This window comes from Mesoplodon mirus, assembly GCF_964341445.2.
Source record: "Mesoplodon mirus genome assembly, chromosome: 11".
Taxonomy (NCBI): domain Eukaryota; kingdom Metazoa; phylum Chordata; class Mammalia; order Artiodactyla; family Ziphiidae; genus Mesoplodon; species Mesoplodon mirus.
Genome location: NC_138987.1, coordinates 36,741,913 through 36,747,637, shown reverse-complemented (window position 1 = coordinate 36,747,637; position 5,725 = coordinate 36,741,913).

Here is a 5,725-nt window from a genome sequence, read left to right as displayed (position 1 = left end):
TGCTGAGCCTGCGCGTACGGAACCTGTGCTCCGCAACGGGAGAGGCCACAACAGTCAGAGGCCCGCATACCGCCAAAAAAAAAACCAAACAAAAAAAGTAATAAAATATTTTGAAAGGAAAAATCTTTATTTTAGTAACTTTAACTGTACTATTTTTTTTACACGGCTTTTTGAACAAGAGGCCCTGCGTTTAATTTTGAACTGGGCTCTGCAAATTATGTAGCGGCCCTGATTCTGAAAACTAGTATTTTTTCCAAGGGTTTTCACATTTCCGCAAATTGTCCTGACTCTGTGACAGGACAATTCAGGCTTTTACAGACTTCCCTCCAGTCCAATGAATGGCCATCACGTGATAACTTCTTAAAACCCACATCACAGTGTGGAGGGCTGGTCATCTTGGAAGGCTGACACTCTTCACTGTGATGTCCTATTCATCCCGTTTGGGGCACAGTCTTCTCAACCTGAGACACATTCTTCTGAATCGCTCCCCCACCCCCACCCCAGATGGCAGATCTGAGTCCTTCGATGTCAATTTTTGAAGTCCTTTGGCAATATGTGACAAGTGGTAACTGTAAAGAGTGGAGGGAATACCTGAATGATGACGAGGACGGAAAGTGCAAATAGAGGACGGTGTGACTGCTAAGTGATCACAATTCCATTAATCTTCTTGAAGACTGAGGGGAAAGGTTATTACAGGTGAGCCCCGGGGTCAAGCAGAAGCTAGCGGGTTGGAGCCCGGCCCCACTGTGTCCCAGGGGTACGCTTCCTCACGCCGGGGTGGGGATGGGGGGACAGCAGCCTCAAGGGCGGGCCTTCCAGGGGTGGTGGGGCTCTTCTGATTGCGAGCAGTTGCAGCCTTCAGGCCTCCTTAAAGCAAAGCTGGACAGAACCTGGGTAGGCTGAAACCTGCGGTTCTCCACTTTCTCCTGGAACTCGCGCCTCTTCCTGAGTCTCCGCCCTCCCCTGATTGACCAGTCCCTCTGCTCCATCGCCGAGGGAAGCAATCTGATTGGCTTAGTCATAGCGGGGTGGGGGGTGGGGGGCGGTGCTTTATAACAGACATGGCGCCAAGGCCCTGGGACCCATCAGCCTGTGAAGGGGCGGCCCATGGATCAGGTGCTCACCTCTGTCCAATCAGAGGCCTAGAGGCTATTTCCCAGGCCGGGACTACTGCGGAATTTGCAGAGAGCAGGGGAGTGGGCGCGGCCAGCACCATAACTGACAGGTCAATACTGAGAGCCGAGCTCACCTGCTCCTCCCCGCCAGCCTGACCTCCAGCACTTTCAGTACTTGGGAGCTGTTCTCACACCTACCTCACCCCTCTTTACTCAGTCCATCATTTACTGATCTGCTCCTCCGTCAAACTTCTTCCACCCTTCTCATCGCCATGGTGACCTTCCTGTCTGAACACTGGGCAGCAACCTCGACTGCCATCTCACCACCGGAGTGGTCTTTTTAAAGAACACACTGGGACGGTCACTCGCTCTTCAGTGGGTTCCACACACTTGCTCTGAACCAAACCCCTACGCAGGCCTCAAGGCCCTGCGCCGTGCAACTCGAGTACCCTCTGCATTCTCTCCTGTGTCCGCCACCCTCAAGCTCTTCCCCAGACAGGACGGCGTTTTAGTTCCTCTCCAGAATGCTCACCAGCCCACCTTCTTGCCAGCGAACCCCTGCTCATCCTAGACAGCTCAGGTTAAGGGTCATCTGCTCAGAGGGGCCCAGGTCTAAACCGCACCTTCTGACACTCTCTCAGCACTTCACACAGTTGAGATTTTTGCTTTCACGTTGGTTTAACGTCCATCTCCCCTGCTGGAAGACCACCTCTGCAAGGGCAGGGGTGTCTACCTCGTTCAGTGTTGAGAGAGGGCTCAGCAGAGTGTCTGGCACTTTATAGAGTCTGAATAAATACTGTGCCAGCTGAGGGCCACTAACTTTAAAAACAGCGCCCTGCAAACATGTGTAAGAGCATGGGAATGGTCTGGAAGGAATGAGGCCAAGCTAATCTTGGCTGCCTCTGGTGGTTGGGGAAGGGACCAGGAAAGGGAGTGGCGATGGGGTGTGCGTGCATGCACACATGTAAAGGTGTGGGGCACTGGCTTCATCTGTAATGACTTTACTTTTTACTAAACATTAATGAACAAATAAAGCATGTTCCAGGTCAGGGGAGACAGAGGGGATGGGCAAATGCCAAGCCACACTCACCAAGAACCAAAAAAACACCGTGACACTCTGCAATCCACCGGTGGGTTTGGAGTCTTCACTTTATTACTATGTCACCAGAAGTCACCATCTTCACTTGGTTCACCACAAATGGACGGATGTCATAGAGGAGGGTGCCACGGGGCCACTGGATTCACTCTTGAGAGACTTAACCAGGTGGTGGGGGAGTCCAGAGTGGGGGCCCAGGATGGGGACTGCCATTCACTGCACACACACACGCACAGATATATTTGTGGAGCCTTATATTATACATCTTATATATAGAAAATATATATATTTATACTATACACAGGCAGTAACGCTGAGGGAAGGGCCAGGGCACCCAGACAAGGGCTGTGGGCACCAGGGGATGGTGAGCGTCACATCAAGGGGCAGCGCTGGGAGACGGATGGACAAGTCCATCCTCCCACAAACTCTTGGGGGAGTGCTCCCCCTTTGTGCTCCTTAGAGAATCAAAGGGGTCTTGGGCCAAGGTTGGGGGCTCCCGAGGGGTAACACGGGGGCTCTTGGTTACATGGGGGAAGCCTGGGACCCCCAACAGTCTTCGAAGATCAAGAACCACCAGGGAAGGGTGGAGTGGGGAGCAGATACCAGTACCCTGGGAGTTAGTCCCTCAATTGTTACACACCCTGGTGGACCAGGAGCCACAGCCAAGCAGATGTCTGTGATGGAGCAGGATCAGTGTCAACTCAGAGGCAGGAGACCTGGATCCCGAACCTCTAGCTCTGTGCTTGACTTTGGACAAGTCACTGTCTTCCTGGCCCAGACTCTACCACCCCTAAGTATCCTTGCAGCTCTAAACTTGTGTGGAACCCAGTTTTCCTTGGCCCTCTCTTGTGCTTGATGGGAGGAGGGAGCCCAAACTCAGCAAGGTCGGACTGCAGGGGTGCCCTTCTCCAAGGAAGGGCTTGGAAGCAAGGGAGAGGCAGAGGGGGGCAGCAGGGAGGGAAAAGGGATACCTCTGGCCTGTGAGCACAGGCTCTAAGCTTGGGGCCCCCAGGGGGCTGTCCTCAGCCAACAGAAGGAGCAGGGCTTCCCCACCAACCACTCAGTGGGGAGTCAGGAGCCCTGGGTCTCAATCAATTCCCGCCCTCCAAATCTCTGCTCCTGTTTCTCACCCCCACCACAGCACAGCCTGACCACGGGACCCTGTCTGGGCAGCACCCCAGGACTAGTGGGGAATGCTGAGTGAGATGATTCAGCAGCCCCCAATCCTGGCAGGGCCTTGTAAATTTTCCCATTCTGGGGTGGCAGGTAGAGTCTGTAATAAACACCCAGCGACCGGGTAAAGTTTAAATGGTACCCTGCCCTCTAGCCCAGCATCACCAGCAGCTGATCGGTGCCCAGGGGAAGAGATGGGCAGCACCCTGGGGTCTCCTGGTGCCCATCAGCAAGGGATGTTTTTGGTGAGAAGTGGGTGAGGGACAGAACTTCTCTCTGCCAGAAACACACCCACTCCCACCCTTATTTACCTTTTTTGCAAACCTCTGGTCTGGTACTGGTTCCACTGCTCAACCTGGCAGATACCAGAGCCTCATCCTGTTCCCCACTTGGGCCACCCAGGGGGAGAGAACCATAGATAGAGTCCCTTCCCCAGATGTGGAAAATTGAAGTCAGCAACAAGCAGCTGTCACTTGGCTGTCTGGGGTCCTTTCCCATCACCGCCACCCCTTGGGAGGACTTGACCAGACCTGATCCATGCTCCACTGCTAATTCACGTGCTGAGCCTCCGTTTCCCCTTAAGTGGGGACAATGATGCTGCTTCTCTGCCTAGGAAATTCCCTCTCCTTCCCTCATTGCCAAGCTAACTGCTGCCCATTCTCAGGGCCCCTCCTTGGGGAGCCACAGCCCGTCATGCACTCGCATAGCGCCTCACCCCTGTAATGGACCCTGGATACAGCTGTCGGTTTAATGCTCATCTCTGACGACTGTCAGCTCCTTGAGGGCAGGGACCCCACGCTCTGTATTCCCAGCACAGATGCCCCATAACTGCTGAATCAACAGGCAAGTGAACAAATATTACCTGCCCCTTAGGGTTCTCGTGGGGGCTGGTGGTGGGAACACCCAGCACCGTGCTGACCTGCAATCCCAGTGCCCTGCTTCCCGAGGCACTGGCTGGTGGACTCTGGGCCCCAGGTCTCCCCACACCTCTCCCCTCTTCTTCAAGGCCTCCCCAACCCTTAAGGCTCAGTGGAGAGCCCACGTTGTGTAAGAGTCCCTCCCTGTGCCTTTGAGGACACCTGCCACCCTCTCCCCTACAGCCTGTGGCCTCCCGGAGCGTTCCACGCCCCAGGGGCTCTCACCGTTCATCTTGAGGACAGTTTGTCCCACGGCAGCAATTGCAGGCTGGCCTTGCTGGGTCTAAAGCCCGTCTTCCCATAGGGAGACCAGCCATTTGGCAGGCCTTCTGGAAGGCTCTGGCTTGGCTGCCCCAGCCCCTGGGCCCCTGGCTGACCCCAAATGAGGAAAGATGACACAGTGTCCCAGATCAGTTCTGTTTCCTGGGAGGTCACAAGGGCAGGGAATGGGGCACCTGCTGGGTAGCTGGGACCAAGAAGACCAGGTAGCAAGCCCAGCCCTGCCACTCACTCACTGTAACCTGGGGCGAGGTGTTCCCCATCCAGGCCTCCTTGTCCACTCGGCCCCTGGCAGGGACACAGAGAGCCCCTCCTAGAGGCAGGGACAGTGGTCAGTCGTCGGGAGGCCACAGAGGCGTGCTGGAGCTCCTGGCGGGATACGCGCAGCATGGAGCAGCACGCGGGAGCCAGGCCCGCCCTCTTGGCTCTCCCGCCCTGGGAGGCGGCCGGGGAGGGGCTGGCGGGATGTGGGGAGAGGGGCCTGGAGGCAGGGCTGTCCCACTTGGGGGAACAGTCGGGGCAGAGCAGGCCCCTGGCTTGCAGCAGAATCAGGGTGTCTCATGGGCTGAGGTCCCCAAGGCCTCCCAGAGTGACGGTAGCACTGAGCAGTGGAGCCCACAGCTCGGGGAGGGGGGATGGTGGGAAGGCCAGGGGACAGCAGGTGCTCTGCAGTCAGGGGGCCTGGGCTTGGCCCCATCTCTATCACTGGCTGCCTGAGTGACCCTGGGCAAGTGACCTTCACCCCTCCAGGCCTCCGTTTCCTCAGCCATAAAATGGAAACAGGTCAACACTCCTAGCAGGGCGGTTGTATCACTCCTAGCAGGTGACAGCCCCCAGTGTCCTGTGGGTGCTCACACCCTGCAGCCAAACCTTCCCAGCATCCTCCCGGTCTAGCTTTCTCTCCATTCCTACTTCTGGTACCAGTAGGGCCTCCTCCACCTCTCTTCCCCATTTCCAGGGACCATTTGTCTTTCAGCACTCATGCCAAGCACAGGCCTGATATACAGTAGGCGCTCAACGAACGCTCGAAGACACAAGGAATGAATGCAAACACCCCAGGGCCCTGCTGGACACACCTGCACACACATGTGGATACCCCCCCAACCCCTCACTGCCCCATCCCACCCGAGCTGCCCTGGACCTCA